This window comes from Lissotriton helveticus, chromosome 4_1 (genome assembly GCF_964261635.1).
Source record: "Lissotriton helveticus chromosome 4_1, aLisHel1.1, whole genome shotgun sequence".
Classification (NCBI taxonomy): domain Eukaryota; kingdom Metazoa; phylum Chordata; class Amphibia; order Caudata; family Salamandridae; genus Lissotriton; species Lissotriton helveticus.
In genome coordinates this window covers 1,720,378,620-1,720,396,004 of record NC_136063.1, presented here as the reverse complement: position 1 = coordinate 1,720,396,004, position 17,385 = coordinate 1,720,378,620, and positions in this window count along the sequence as shown.

Below are 17,385 nucleotides of genomic sequence, written 5' to 3'. Positions count from 1 at the left end.
TTGAAGACAACACTGGGCTGCCGTAAAGGGTTAAGGAACTCCTTCACCTATTTAAATCTAAATATCTACCCCAGGGGTGTTATGTAGGGTTACACCATTCCCAATAAGCTAAAAAATATGAAAAAGGAGTTCTTTTGTAGACTTTTAGCAATCCCTTAAAGCATGGCCAGCCTAATTGCTCAGTACGAGGTCGGACTTCATTTTTTAGGGTATTTGGTTCAAGTTATGCCTTTCTTTATTTGGGTGAAGATCTGCCACTCACAGCATACCACTTTTTTCACGTGAGGTATTAGGTGACTGTTTAAAATAAGATCAAGCCTTTACAATCCCCTGGCTTGCTTGTGTTTGGAGGGGCCTCTCAGACATTAATCTATCACACATTTTCAACTCCCCGAAGCAATTATTAAGAGCACTGAACATATAGTAAAATCTGTTTACACAATATAAAAATGAACGTAGATTTACCAAGTCCCAATGTATGAGTTCTGTTTTGGGTTACTTCGATTTGCAGCATCTAAAAGGGACAGAACACTCCTTAACATGAGTCACTAATCCCGAGCATATCTGTTGTTTGACACAGTTGAGACTTAGCCCTTAGCACTTTTTGATGGCCTTTCCCCATCAAAGGCTGCAGGTTATACTCATTACCGCTATGTCTTTGTGGCAAAAGTTCCCAGCATTCTTTAGCACATTTTATTTCCTTCTGTAGATTTTGTCTACCCAAGATTGCACAATTTGCCCCATTAGTATGCACTTTTGGCTCAGGATCTAATAAAGAATTTTTAGAGTATCCCCAGCTTTTAAATTCAGAATTCATAATTTTGCGGTTTATGTGTTGCAAGCTATGTGAGCCAAGTCCTTAGAATCAGAAAATCCTTGGTAAATGCCTCTGTCAATGATATCTAAAAAGCATGTGGCAGATGTACGATCGTTTTTGCGACCGCAAAAAATGTTGGTGGTAATATTGTCAAACGCTATATTGAGAGTCGGTGACTCGCTAAATAGCGTTTATGAGTCATTATCAGGGAGGGGTGTGCCAAGGGCATCCTTTCCTAATAGCGAGTCCAAATGGTTTGTACCACTGTTCGGTCGCAAAACACTTGCAGTTTACCACCTACGTCAAGTAGATGGTATGCCACTCGCAAACAGGAATGGGTCCCCAGGGGATCCCTTCCCCTCTATAAATGTATGTGAAAATATTTTTTAGGAGCAAGCTGTGGTCCCATAGACCATTGACTACTCAAAAATGAAACAAACATTTAATTTGTCTTTTTAAAATGCATCCCGTTTTCCTGTAAGGAAACAGATTGCATTAAAAAAAAATGTGCTTTATTTAAAAAGCAGTCACAGATATGATGGTCTGCTCATCCCAGCAGGCCAACATCCCTGCGAATGCTGGCCAACCCCAATGGGTCACAAATTGCGACTTGTCTCCTGAATATTGATGAGGAAGGTCATTTGCGACCCCATTAGGAATTGCAAACGGTGTCTGAGATACTGTTGTACATTACATTTTGCGAGTCGCAAGTTGCTAATCGCAAAACGACACAATTTGCGACTTACAAAATTGAAGGGTCTTACAACTGGCCCTATATGTCTGTTGATATTTAGCTGTATTCGGATTTATTCTGCTGGTTGATCAAATTATCGTATTATTGAACTACGTATTTATTCATTGATTATTATTGACATTTTACGTATTTTTAAAGTGTGTTCTTCATTATATTCTTCTTTTATGGCTATTTAGCCAAATAAAAGTCTTTCATTGATTGATTGACTAAGACCCAAGGTGAAACATTTGACTAGTGTATAACCCCATCCCCACTCAATTGGAGTGACTTGAAACTGATCATTAGTTTACATTAATTTTGAGTGGTGCTGTGCCATTTGCTGTCACGCTGGCTGTTCAAAATTTAGAAATCCATATCTCTGGAACCTTGAATCCTATTTTAGTAATTTTGTGACATTTTGGCCCTTAGATTTTTTTTCTATTTTTTCTAAATTAGTTAGGCCTTTTACTTTATTGTTTTCACGACCTTAATTATATTATGTACTGCGAGAACCTATAATGCTTTTTTTGTGGAAAAGCCTTTTGCTTGTTTGAAAGGAGTTTTCTAACTGAACTATATTGCAACCTTATTGTCTAATCAACTTTAGGAGGTACCCCCCCTCAAAAGTAATAAGTTACTTTGTCACATTTATGTAATGGTATTCATAATATATAACTTCGCCTTTGTTGGTCACAAATCTCTTATGTCTAAAATAGTGCCAACTGGTTAAAGGTGTGCATTTTTAAAACTTCTCGTGCAGTAATCCTAGTTTTAGTGAAAAGGTCCCCCATTTAGCTTTGCTCTGTATTTTTTCTACAGTTGAGAGTTTTGGTGGTTTTACAGTTCCCACTAGTGGTAAGGAATGTACCAGCTAAAAGGTCAGCACTATTTGGTCAGACTTACCAGCTATACATGTTGCAAAGGTAAAATACATATTCCACATGGCAAGATGTTTTTCCAGGTCGAAATTGTATAACTTCCCATTCTTGGAATGAGGTAAACAAAGTTTGTACTCTCGATTGCCACAGATTTTCCACCTTTACAACCAGTTTTCGATTTGAATTTTTTCACGATATATTTAGGTTGTGATATGGAACCTTGTACTAGAACTTTGAAGCTTTTGCAGTAGGCCATTTTACTGAGATAGGAGTTTTTTTGGCACGGTGAAATTCAAGGCAGGCTGCAAGAAAAGTTGTATATTATAAGGTTGAATCGTAAAAACCGCAAAATGATGAAGCAGGGGAAAAACGTGACTATCACTATGGGCCATATGGTGTCTGAGCGAGGAGCAGTGAACGACCCATGCATACCTTTTTCGTTCATTTAAATGAGTATATATTTTCCTCTGACTTCCTTGCAGAGAAAAAAATCGATGACTGTTGTGAGCCTGCACATTTGGTAAACAAAGTTTGTACTCTCGATTGCCACAGATTTTCCACCTTTACAACCAGTTTTCGATTTGAATTTTTTCACGATATATTTAGGTTGTGATATGGAACCTTGTACTAGAACTTTGAAGCTTTTGCAGTAGGCCATTTTACTGAGATAGGAGTTTTTTTGGCACGGTGAAATTCAAGGCAGGCTGCAAGAAAAGTTGTATATTATAAGGTTGAATCGTAAAAACCGCAAAATGATGAAGCAGGGGAAAAACGTGACTATCACTATGGGCCATATGGTGTCTGAGCGAGGAGCAGTGAACGACCCATGCATACCCTTTTCGTTCATTTAAATGAGTATATATTTTCCTCTGACTTCCTTGCAGAGAAAAAAATCGATGACTGTTGTGAGCCTGCACATTTTTGGTAAGTAGCCCCATCAACTGTATGACATTTTAAAACGGCAGTTCTCTAAAGATTACAGGGATTATCGGAGAACCAAAGATTGAAAAGAGAGTGTCTAGTTCTAGGTTGCGTTTTAATTTCATCGTACATTTCCAATGCCTGATCTTTTGATTTCAAATTCGAAAACTTTTTCTGACAGTTTATGTCATTCACTAATCTTTGTTTTTATGATTTGTACATTCCGATCAGAGCCACGAGCATCCCTGAACAGAACACTGGGGTAAAACATTTAAAGATTTGATATATTTTGACATATTTCCATTCCCTTGAAACCCATTTCGAAACTGAACTGTCAACATCTTGAAGCCATGTCACCAATAAAATAAAGACAAACCACTACAAAAATGGGTATTTTAACTTTTCTTGAATTAAGTTGAAAAGTTGTCAGATTCGTTTTAGCATATCAAGCGAGAGTGGTAAATGGGATCCTTAAAAGTCATTTGCATTTAAGAGTCTCCTCCGTTGTGACAGGCATACAGTCTGTATTTATTTCGCTTTTTAGATAAAAGATGCTCTGTAAATGGGGACACACAAACACAGATTTCGTAAGACTACTGAGGTGTGTTTGAAGTGTATGTCATACAAAATAGTAAATCACTATTGTAGGAAAGTGTCACTTTTGGCATGGTTACCCCCTAACTGTTTGCCAGATACCTGATGCCAGTTGGACTGAGTGTGCCCTCGGTACCTCCCAATTAGGCCCCCAGGGCCTGTGTTCTTTCCCAAAACTTTACCTTTGTTTCCACAATTGGAACACCCCTGGGACATATGTAAGTCCCTGTCCCTTGTAAAAAGGTTCACCTATTACCAAGGGCCTTGTGACCACAGAGGGCCTCTGAGCACTGCAGCATGTATTATGCCTCCCTCAGAGGCCCCTCATCTTGAGGCCCACACACTGCCATTACAGGCTTCGTGTTTTGGTGCAGACTAACTGGAAGAATCGATATGGCACCCATGCTCACCAACACTACCTGTGGCATGGGTAAGTCACCCCTCTAGCAGGCCTTACAGCCCTAAAGGCAAGGTGCACCATACCACCATTGAGGGCATAGCTGCATGAGCAATATGCCCATAGTGTGTCTGTGCAATTCACAGGCGTGGTAAGTGCAGTGAAGACATTTTTAGTACAGGTGCTGGGAGTTTGTCATTACGAACTCGACAGCCCCATGATGGCTTCACTTCGTTTTTTTAAAACCTTCGGCTGGATCCGCGGTAGAAACACCCTGACCCCCTAGGCCTTCTCAGGCCCAAAAAAAACATTTTTTCTCTATTAACTCTGCCGAATTCGAGCTGGGTGCGTGAATTCAGCCCAAAAAAAACAAAAAAACTCTGAAGCGTGTTTGCAGTGTGGTATAAAAAGGGGTGTGTCCTCGGGCCACCTCTCTGCAATGCAGCTTGGTGGTGGATATTGGAGGTACCTGGTACGGTTAGTTGGCTCCCAGGTACCCTCAGTATTCAAGGGAAATTAATTACCCATCTAACAACGCGCCAGGGGGTGCGCTTGCAGAGTGGTGAAGAACGGGGTGTGGCCTCTGGGGATATGCCAGTTTTTTTTGTATTTTTATACTAGGGGGGCTGTGTGGCCCCCTTCTTTTACATTTGTTGGGTCCTGGAGACCCCATCCCTCAGGGCCTGACCCCTCTTTTTTTTTAAAAAAATTAAAAAATGGGAAGGTGGCCACGGGGCCTACATCCTGAGGCCAATTTCAGCCCCAGGGACCCCATCCCCCGGGGCATGGCCAGACTTTCATAAAAAAATATATATATATTTATTTATATGGAGGGGCCACGTGATCCCTCTACTCAGGCCAACTATTGCCCCGGGGACCCCATTCCCAGGGCCGGCCTTTTTGTTTTTTTTAATTAATTTTTTTATCATAGGGGAGGGGGGCATGTGGACCCCCTCCCAGGCCACTTTTGGCCCCAGGGACCCCATCCCCCGGTACCTGGCCTCTGTAATAGGGACCGTGGGGGGAGCCCCAAATGCCCCCACGGTCCTGGTGGCTCCCCGACTCCTGCAAGAGCCATCATTGCTATTGAGCAAGGGGTGCAGCTGATATGCAGTTCCCCTTGCTCAAAAGCAATTCTGCTTTGCTTCATTGAAGCTGGAGCAGGTTTCCCTGCTCTCACTTCAATGAAGCCAGGCAGAGTTTGCTACGGCAGTGTGGGAGCCATGCTCCCGCCCTGCCTTCGCAAACAGCAATGTCCCGCGGGCGGGTACCTGGGGACATTGCAGGAGCAAGCCCTGGAGGGTGGTGGTCCCAGGGCCATCGAGGACTCCAGGAGGGGGGCTGCACATCTACCCTCCGTGCATTTTAAAAGCCCCGGGGAGGTGGTGGTCTCGGGGGCTTGGGGCTCTGTAACGGACCCGAGCCACCCCACACATATATTTGTTTTTAAAACAGAGCCCCGGGAAGGTAGTGTTGCCCGGGGCTTGGGAGGCCAGCGAGGCCCCCCACCCTTATTATAAAAAAGCCCTGGGGAGGTGGCTGCTGGGGGCCGCGTGCCCCCCGCATATCATAAATAAAGCCCTGGGGCTGCAGGGGCCCCCGCGGGCCCTGCCACCTATTTAGGCATGCCCCCGGGACCTGGCCCACTGGGGGGCCTAAATACAACGAAGTGCAGGAGCCCATGCTTTGCTTTGTTTTTTTCTCAGCCGGATTTGCGACCTCAGCAGGAATTTGGCCGAATAAAAAAAAAGAAAAGCTTTTTTTGGCCCTAGGGATCCTTGTGGGACCCCTGGAGCAGGCCAAGGGGGTCAGGGTGTTTGTTCCCTGCCCCCTTTTCATATTTATTATCTTTGTTTAATCCTTTTTCTTGTGACTCGGTTATCAAGTCACAAAATGGCTGCCAATAGTTCTTGGTTTGGAGTGTTAGCATCCAATCAGAGTGAGTTTTGTGCCCGGGAGGGTTCGCAAACCCTCCTTGGTGCTCAGATATCGATAATTTTCTTTTTTAAATTTCCCTGGAACTACTGAATGGATTTACACCATTTAAAAAATGGGTACACTCTAAACCATGATCTACCTTTTTGCCAAATTTTGTGTAATTCCGTTAAGCAGGTTGGGCTGTATCCTGTAATAAAGTTTCCCATGGAAAATAAAATGGAGAAAATGTGCTTTTGGACTTCCCCTGTTTTTTCAGCCCCCCGCTTGATGAATCACCCCGAAACCTCTGACACACTAACTAAGCGGTCCAATCCTACTTTTGGGAAAGTTCCACGAAGATTCGTCAAACGGGGCCAAAAATATTGGCAAATCAAAAAACGTTTTTCCTATGGAAACTTGGTTGTGAATATCATCATCAAAGTCTATATTTCGATATTTTCAATCACTAAAGACACAGTAAAACAATACAATACAAAACATTGATTTCCACTAAAGACACAGTAAAACAATACAATACAAAACATTGATTTCCACTAATACATGCTGTAATGTTACAAATGGTAAAAAGGTTGGGTTAAAAGATCTTAAAATGTTGAAAAATATTAAAAAAGCGTTTGGCATTTTATGATATTGCACTTGTAATCCCTAATATAAATTATGCAGCCTTAGATATACAATTTTTCATAATCTCGTCAGCTGGTAAAAAATGACCTAGAGGGCCAATGAGACTCTAGTTTAGTACAGCTCCAAACATCCCCAATTAACAGCAAATATAATCACTTAGAATTGTTACAGGCTGAGTTGACATTCGTGAAACCTAGTTTCTTCATGTTGTTCCTTCGAATGTCTCGCATCCAGCTCAGAAACGTAGCCATTGCTAATACTATATCTTCCTGCAAATTTGTTTTCAATAAGCGGAGTGCAATTGTGCTTGATTTTGTGCCAAGATTGGAGCTAATCAGCTTTAACCATTTGTCTCTGGGGCATTTATATGCTGGGCATACGAACAATATGTGCATTATAGACTCATCCATTGTTTGACATGAGGATCAATTGATATCATTTGCATTTTCCCATTTTAACGTAAAAGTTTCAAACTTGTGCTCCAGGAAGATCCCAGTAAGGGAGATGTGTAACATTGGCTTGATGTTAACCATATTCCAGTATGCCTTCTTGTAATCTTTTTTTGACTGGAGCGAGCTACCTACTGGATCCTCCCAAAGATGGCTGAGCACCATATCGACCAACGTGCCCTTTGTCTTTTATAACCATTTTTTAATGCATTTGCATAGGTTAACAGCTCCGGCGCAGTCCAGGGTCCTCTCCAAAACGCTATGGGCCTATAACTAGCTATCTAATCTAGTGTAGTACAACCCAAATCTAAAAAAAAGGGTTGGAGAAATAAAAATACAAATTTACAAAGTATGAACTTCTCACCAATGCTGGATGGAGGCCTCCTCACCGTTCCTGTAACTGGCGAGTCACATGATTGAGGGAAACAAGAGGTGGCATTCCATACCTCAATAGTCTGTAGCACGCTTCATTAGTCCTGCATCTGGTGAGGTATACTCTTGAAGGGGGGGATTGGCACATCAGCAGTATCAAGCCATAGGGAGTTGAAACTAGGGGGCAACAGCAGGCTCACCTCCTGTCCCTGTTCTTCTTAGCATCTTCTGTACTCTCCAAAATGCCACCTCTCTCCTTCAGGCGCCATACCCTCCTCGACTCCATCCGGAGCCATGCTCCAGAAACATAGTCTGGACCAAGCCCAGCAGTAGGACTACTAGCCCCCAGCCCGGGGTGCACAGATTGGTGACCAGGCAGCCACTTGTCCAAATAGCAATAGGCCAGCACTTTGGTGCTGACGGCCCCCTCTCCTCACTGCGCCTGGCATGAGAGTGCCCTGGCAGGGCTAAGGGGGCACATCCCCCACAAAAATGAACCACAGCAGTCAGGAAGCCACACCAGCCTCTGAGAACTAATTGGTGCCGCCATCTTGGCTCCGTCATGAGTGCGGGAGCCGGGATAATCAGCGCTGCCCCAGCTCTGTGTCACACCCTAGGGGATCTCAAAGTGCACCCCCGGTGACAACGATAAATCAGTACGCCACTCCTGTGGAATCAGGGAGGTGATGGCTGCTAGGTGAGGACAAAGAAGATCGCGGGCGGCGAAGAGCTCCGTCACCGTCTTTGATCCGATATATATATATATATATTCACTGAAAAAACCTTAGGTTATAAACCATATATAGTTAGGAATTAGCATTTACAAAACCTTGAAAATTCACTGAAAAAACCATAGGTTATACACCATATATAGTTAGGAATTAGCATTTTTAAAACCTTATTTTACTCACACAAAACCATTGAAATTCCATATATAGTTAGTTGCACTAACTATATATCGCGCACCCGCAATCCACTGCTGATGATGTCACATATTACATCATTCATGACATGGTCAGTGACATCACTGATGACATCACTGATGACATCTCAAATGACATCACTGATGACATCACTGATGACATCTCATTTGACATCAATGACCACATCACTGATGATATCATTCATGTGACAATACAATGCATCTCCTCACATTTTAATATAACCTCTGTTTCACCCAGTGTTAAATACAGAGTATAATTTTTGAAACCATTGACACACCAATACTAGTTACTACATATGTACTCACTGATTCCTACGTCTACACACACATTCACTCATTCACCCATACAATCATTCATACATACAATCACTCATCTTTACAACACTATCATATGCACTCATACACCTATACAGACACTCACACTCTGCCACTCATCCATGGAGTTACTCACACACCTAGTCAGTCCTGTAAAGAATCAATCACACTTCCATTTTCTTGTCTATACAGTTAAACATAGAGCACCTTACATTTTCAAACATATACTAACACATACTTACCTTGTTATACAATCATTGATATAAGTACACATTGATCTGCACAGAGTCACACACCTCCCAGCCAGCCACACACACACTCAGTCTCCCATACAAATACTTGGACAATCAATCAATAACCCATATAGTTACTCATATAGCTACTGATCAACACATGCAGCAGTTTACAGAACAACAGACATAATGATGCACAAATTAAGACAGTTTAGTCACTAACCCATGCACTCAGTGAGATACATTTAATCACTCACTCATACAGTCAGTCATGCACCTACTAAATCCTTCGTCCAGACACTTATACATCCACTCATTCTTCAATATGTAAGACATATTTAAACTTTACAGAAACATAAAATCACTGGATGTTGTTATCAGTGATGTCATCAGTGATGTCATTTGAGATGTCATCAGTGATGTCATCAGTGATGTCACTGACCATGTCATGAATGATGTAATATGTGACATCATCAGCAGTGGATTGCGGGTGCGCGATATATAGTTAGTGCAACTAACTATATATGGAATTTCAATGGTTTTGTGTGAGTAAAATAAGGTTTTAAAAATGCTAATTCCTAACTATATATGGTGTATAACCTATGGTTTTTTCAGTGAATTTTCAAGGTTTTGTAAATGCTAATTCCTAACTATATATGGTTTATAACCTATGGTTTTTTCAGTGAATTTCAATGGTTTTTTAATAGCAAATATCTATAGCTGTAAAATGTATTCTTATTTAAATCCAAAAATATATTTTATATGTTTATTAATAATTTTTTTTAAATATTTTTTTTGTTTCGCTCCCGGTCCGCGGACCGGGAAGCTTCCCGTTAGCTCAATTTGATGCCGCGACCCGGTCCGCGAACCGGTAAAAAATCAACATAGTGACGGTATCGCGTTGCCGCGTAATGCGTCTTATGACGTACTGCGTTAGCGCACCCGGAAGTGCCCCGGGGCGCGGACCGAGGCGCGAAACGCAGCTCCCCGGAAGCGATCCGCGGCGCGTCGCGAAAACGCGACGTATCGCGTTGCCGCGTAATGCGTCTTGTGACGTACCGCATTAGCGCACCAAGAAGTGTCCCGGGGCGCGGACCGGGGCGCGAAGCTTAGCGACCCGGAAGCTAACCGGGGCGCGTTCCGCAGCGCGTAACATGAGCGTGAGAGGTCATGTGACTTGTTAATAAAACTTTTCATTGGTTCATTTCACTTTTGGTTTCATAATGATGTAAGGCTAGGTCAGGTGACCTAAAAATAACACTTTTCATTGGTTGAGAAGTATTGTTTTTCCCAAATGATGAAAACCTCTCCTTCTTTCCTCACTCTGACTTTCATCATTGTGAGAGGAAGACCTATTTTGCTTGTTGGAAAATGGCTTCATTGGTAGCTTCAGCTGGTGGACCCCCACCACCACCTCCACCTCCTCATGGGAAGAGAGGACCACCTCCCCAGGTCATTACCAACACTGAGGAGGAAGATGAAGAAATGGATGAGGAGGGAGAAGAACCACAGTTCTTAGAAGAGGTGCCCCGGGTTTCCAGAAAGAAAGCCAGTTTCATCTGGCAGTTTTATTCGATCCCTCGTGGCCAAAAAAAAGTCAATGCGAGGTATGTCACCTGCCGCATATGCAAAGAACAATTATCAAGAGGGACGGACAAGAAATATAGCTACGGAAATCACACAATGCACAGGCACATGACAAGGAAGCATCCACTAAATTACAGCCGGGCGGAAATAAGGGATATGCAGGACAATCCAAGACCAACTCCTGTGGCCAGACCAACATTACCAATTGCATTAACACCAGAAGAGGCACGGGAAACTGTGCCAAATATTCAAGAAAATTTTGGGCACATGATTCACTCTTGTATGCACTGTCGTGCATTGTTAGCTTGTGGCAACATGAGCATAAATGCTATAAACCTAGCATATGAACACCATGATTGCCCTAACCGCCCCCAGTAATTTTTTTTTTGCTCCTGTTGAGCCCTTTTCAACGCCTGTTTTTTGTTGTTTCCCCCCCCCAAAAAAAACCCCAAAAAAATATAACATCGTTCAAAAAATACAAAAAAAACAAAAAAAAATCAAAAAATTAAAAAAAATATAAAACAACAAAAATATTTAAAAAAAAAAGTTATTTTCAGAACTACCTTCCCTTTCAAAAAAAATTGCTGGAATGTTTAGCACTCTGGCAAGCTCTATTTCTTTTGGTTCGCTCCCGGGTTAGCTTCCCGGTACGCGGACCGGGAGCTAACCCAAAAAATAAAAAAATAAAAAAAAGAGTAAGTATAAGGAAAGTAAACAGAGAGTGATGTTAAAAGAAAGACAGCTATAGGGAGTAAAGAAGAGATACTGTTTAATAGATCTATTTACCGAAGAAAAGACGGAAGAGGGTATAATTGTGAAAAACAAAATATATAACGAAGTGAAAGAAAAAAAAAGAGAGTATAACATTAACAAAGAAGAGTTTCTTGGAGAATGTGAGAACCTTCTCTCACCATGTTTTCTGTCTGGATTGTTGGACATAGTTATATTCACTGGGCTCAAAGGTACACTGAAAACAGGAATTTACCTAACCTCAATTTACAAGATGTGGAAATTAAGTGGTTTGGCCACAGAGGATTAAAATGTCACCAATTGATACCATTAGTGAAAACCTTTATGCATTTGCCCAAACCTGACCTGTTAATTGTGCACTGTGGAGGTAATGACTTGGGCACTTTGACTGGTGTAGGTCTGGAAATGCTTTTAAAGGAAACCTTTGAGCAATTAATGGCACTTTTTCCTCAGACTGCCTTGGTATATTCAAATATATGCCAAAGACAGAAATGGAGGTGGTCAAACCAATTTTGTCCACAAATTGAGAAGTCGAGGAAGCATGTAAACAAATCTGTTTCAGCTTACATGAGAGACCATGGAATGGGCTCCCTGTACAACAATAACTTGCGTTACTACATGCAAGATATCTACAGAGGAGATGGAGTTCACTTCTCAGATGAGGGCAACAGAATTTTCACTCTGAATTTAAGAATGTGCATTGGTACCTACTTATAAGTACCTAAATGTACCATAAACCCAAAAGCTCTTCTCAGAGCTACCCTACATCTGATCACTCACAATTATTATTTTACTCTAACATTTTTCACTAATTTTCAACAAAGTACGCTCCCTGGGGCGCTACCCGGTACGCGAACCGGGAGCTAACCTCGCGAAATTTTTTTTCCGCACATATGGGCCTCCTCAGCCACCCTCACAAAACCTAGGGGGTCAAGATAAGTCTACCGTGCCCCCTTCTACCCATTCTGAACATTATTTGCCCTCCATCTTGTATCTTAATTCGACCGAAACACAAAATGGTGGACTCCCGTTACGCTTAAGGTTCGCGAACCGGGGCGCTCAACGGTTCGCGTACCGGGTCGCTCCCTGGGAAGCGCACCATCAAAAAAGGTGGGAAAGTAGTTCACAGAAAAGCCACTGGAGACAATTTCACCAAATATAGACTAGCTCATACTATATACCAATCCCTACCATTTTCACAAATTTGATTGGAATTCCATTTAGCCATTTAGCCTGTAGACCTCTCTAAATACCGTGAGGTAAATTACTTCACAAAACACATCTGAAGTGTTGGAATTGACAACCAATTAAAATGTTACTTTCATTTTCTACTTTTTTTACCTGACATTTGATTGGTTATATACCTGAATATATATAATGGAAGAGAAGAAAACACAGCCATTTTGACTACTACTTCTTGGTGTACATTTCAATAGGATTTTCACTAATTCCTTCAACTTCTATCTAAAGGTAAGTTTTTATTTTTAAAACTGAAGTATATTGTGCACTATAAGTTAATATGGTAAACTTTTTCTGATAGTTATATACTATCCCTCTGTAGTAGTTATAGATTTAGATAGACTTCTCTGTTATAGTTATGGATGGAGTTAGGCTTCTCTTGTATAATTATGAATTTACTTACGTTAAATCACATACACTTTTTTATATTCCTACTTCCACTCTGATACTATACACTGCCCAAAATTAATCCCAACAGTGCCCTATCTCTACTAATATATATTTTTTTAATCTAAATTTCAGGCAAAATGGAAGGCGAACAGAAAGTTGAATTTCAAATTGTCCTGCAAGAGAGCAGCCAAGAAATCAATGATGAAAATGATATTGAATTTTTCGATGAAACTTTAGACAAAGAACTACTGCAATGTGTACAAGCAGTAGATAACCTCCTTGAAAATGAGGACATTTTACACCCTCAGAGACTACAATGTATATTCAATGATAATTATGAAATTTCTGACAATGAAATGTTAGAAAGTTTAATAAATTATGAAACACAATCACAATAAAAAAAATACTTAAAAAATAAAGAAAATAAAAAATAATCAACAAAAACAACAATCAATTAACATACAGCATTTGAAAAGTCTATCATTCATTTTTCATTGCAGTACGCTGCCCAGAACGCTTCCCGGTTCGCGGACCGGGCGCTCCCCACGCAAAAAAAAACAAAAACATTTTTTTGTTTTTTTTGCCCCGCGGGGCCCTTTTAAAACCTCCACATTAAACCTAGGGGATCAGGGAGGATCTAGTATGCCCCCTTATGGTCATTTTCGCCTTTGTTTTGGCCTCCTCTTGTCTCTCAATCCTACCGAGAGACAAGATGGCGGCCGCTCCGGACTGTTTAGAATGTTGACAGACACCGGAGAGCCAATCAGCTTAGCTACGCGAAGTTCCGGTACGCTTAAGGTCCGCGGACTGGAGCGCTGCCCAGAGCGCGCTTACAGATATATATCTTTTTTTAAACGTTAATTTCTCAAAATCCACTGGAGCACATATATTGAGACCTAGAAAAGGCACATCGGGCTACCAGTCCCTACAATTTTGCCAAGTTTCATGCAAATCCATTCAGCCGTTCGGGCTAAAAGTGAGGCCAACCGCCCTATGGAAAACTCAATGTTAAAAACACGTTTTGGGACCCCCCTTTTTTCTCGGCCCCCCCTTGACGAAACCCCCCCAAATTTCCAAGGGCTGCTCAGAAACAAAATGTTCCATTTTCCAGAAAATTTCAGCCAGTTCCGTCCACAAACGCCAAAGTTATTAGACATAGAATTTTCAAAAATCCCATAGGGAAAAAATCCTAACTATATATACCTACTGGCGACCGCCAGTAGGTAATATCTATATATATATAGATATTCACTGAAAAAACCATAGGTTATAGACCATATATAGTTAGGAATTAGCATTTAAAAAACCTTATTTTACTCACACAAAACCATTGAAATTCCATATATAGTTAGTTGCACTAACTATATATTGCGCACCCGCAATCCACTGCTGATGATGTCACATATTACATCATTCATGACATGGTCAGTGACATCACTGATGACATCACTGATGACATCTCAAATGACATCACTGATGACATCATCTAGTGTCTGTGTGTTTTTGTAAAGTTTAAATACGTTTTACATATTGAAGAATGAGTGGATGTATAAGTGTCTGGACGAAGGATTTAGTAGGTGCATGACTGAATGTATGAGTGAGTGATTAAATGTGTCTCACTGAGTGCATGGGTTAGTGACTAAACTGTCTTAATTTGTGCATCATTATGTCTGTTGTTCTGTAAACTGCTGCATGTGTTGATCAGTAGCTATATGAGTAACTATATGGGTTATTGATTGATTGCCCAAGTATTTGCATGGGAGACTGAGTGTGTGTGTGGCTGGATGGGAGGTGTGTGACTCTGTACAGATCAATGTGTACTTGTATCAATGATTGTATAAGAGAGTAAGTATGTGTTAGTATATGGTTGAAAACGTAAGGTGCTCTATGTTTAACTGTATAGAGTAGAAAATGGAAGTGTGATTGATTCTTTACAGGACTGACTAGGTGTGTGAGTAACTCCATGGATGAGTGGCAGAGTGTGAGTGTCTGTATAGGTGTATGAGTGCATATGATTGTGTTGTAAACATGAGTGATTGTATGTATGAATGATTGTATGGGTGAATGAGTGAATGTGTGTGTAGACGTAGGAATCAGTGAGTACGTATGTAGTAACTAGTATTGGTGTGTCAATGGTTTCAAAAATTATACTCTGTTTTTAACACTGGGTGAAACAGAGGTTATATTAAAATGTGAGGAGATGCATTGTATTGTCACATGAATGATATCATCAGTGATGTGATCATTGATGTCAAGTGAGATGTCATCAGTGATGTCATTTGAGATGTCATCAGTGATGTCATCAGTGATGTCACTGACCATGTCATGAATGATGTAATATGTGACATCATCAGCAGTGGATTGCGGGTGCGCAATATATAGTTAGTGCAACTAACTATATATGGAATTTCAATGGTTTTGTGTGAGTAAAATAAGGTTTTTTAAATGCTAATTCCTAACTATATATGGTCTATAACCTATGGTTTTTTCAGTGAATTTTCAAGGTTTTGTAAATGCTAATTCCTAACTATATATGGTCTATAACCTATGGTTTTTTCAGTGAATTTCAATGGTTTTTTAATAGCAAATATCATAAGCTGTCGAATGTCAAGTACGTGGTAAGAATTTTTTTTTTCGTGTTTATGCACACTGATCTGCTTTGATTGCTGCCCCCCACCCCTCATTTCTATTAGGAGTACTCTCTCTTTGCAGATAGTGAAGGGTAGTTAACGCAGCCCTTTCCCCCTTTGTAATCCGTCGTGCCTGCTTCTCTCTCCATTTGATTGATTGTTCTCTTTGGTTCATTCTCTATTTACAAACAAGCACAGAGTCGCAATACTCTGTTTAGTCTTTGCAGATAGCGAAAAATCGTGTAAAAAAACAAAAGGAATCGAGCAAAATCAGTAGGCCACTAATGGGATCTCTTTTGACCTCGCTAAAATAGAAACATTAGGAACAACCTGTTGAAAATAGCAATGCGTATGTATATAAGCGGCGTTCATTTGTGTTCACAGTACCCCTTGTTGATTGTTTCAATCGAGCATTGAATTGTTCGAAGTTAATTCTCTTAACGATCTTCTCTACCTGCAAACGAGGAAGAATAGGAATATTCTATCTCCCTTTGCAGATAGTGAAGGGTAGGTAACGCAAGCCTTTAACACGTCGTACCTATTTCATTCCTCATTGATTGATTGATTGTCCGAACATTGACTGTTTGGGAATTAGTTCTTTTTGGAGGTATTCCCTGTTTGCAAATAAACGTAGGAAAATCTTTGCAAGTAGTGAAAGGGTACGTAATGCGGACCGTTCTCCCCCGTTGTAATCTGTCATGCCTATCTACTCCCCACTGATTGATGCACCTGTTTCACCCGGACCATTTACTAGAGATACGTCATCTGGCCCGACCAGAGAGCACCCCTAGTGAAAAGGACATATGCAATAATAACGAAGTGATCACTGTATCCTGTTAACAGAAACTTTACCATGAAACAACCTGGAAAGAAAAAAATAGGAAAACGAAAATCAGTAGGCCACTGATGAACATGAACTTTTATTAAACAACGAACAAAGAAACGATAACATAACGTAATGATAAAACCTATTAATGTCCTAGAAACAAGAAAACGTTAAAATATGCCAGTGGTGAGAGACCAGAAAAACAGTAAGAGAAACCAAATCACCCCTCGCTGTCCCACCGCCTGCCACGCCAAAAAAATCGATAGACTAGGGAAAATGCAAGTCAGTAGAACATCCACCCCCACTCTGGAAACTTCCAAGGTGGGGCAGGGTTCCGGCTACGCCCAGCCGGGAGCAGCCCATATAAGGCAGGTCCTGCTGCCACGCCTCGGCCAGGAGATCCTAACGTAGGGTGTAGCCGGAGGAGAGGCCGAGACCAGCGGGACCCGGCCAGGGGATTGCCTTTACAACGCTGAACAGTTGCAGGGGGGGGGAATGTCTCCTCGACCCTCCCCTCTCTCTCCCAGTCCGGCCGCGGTGGCCCTTGAGAGTTGCAGGTAGTCCCGCCACATGCTCCTCCGGTCCGACCACCAACGGTCGGGGGGCCGAGGCCGACGGGATCCGGCTGCAGCCGATAAACCAAGAAACCCGTTCATGGGGCCAGAGCCAGGGGCGTCCGGCCGACATCCACCGGAAGCCCGGCCCGAAGACGGACGGGACACTTCTTTCTTTTATAATGGCTGCGACAA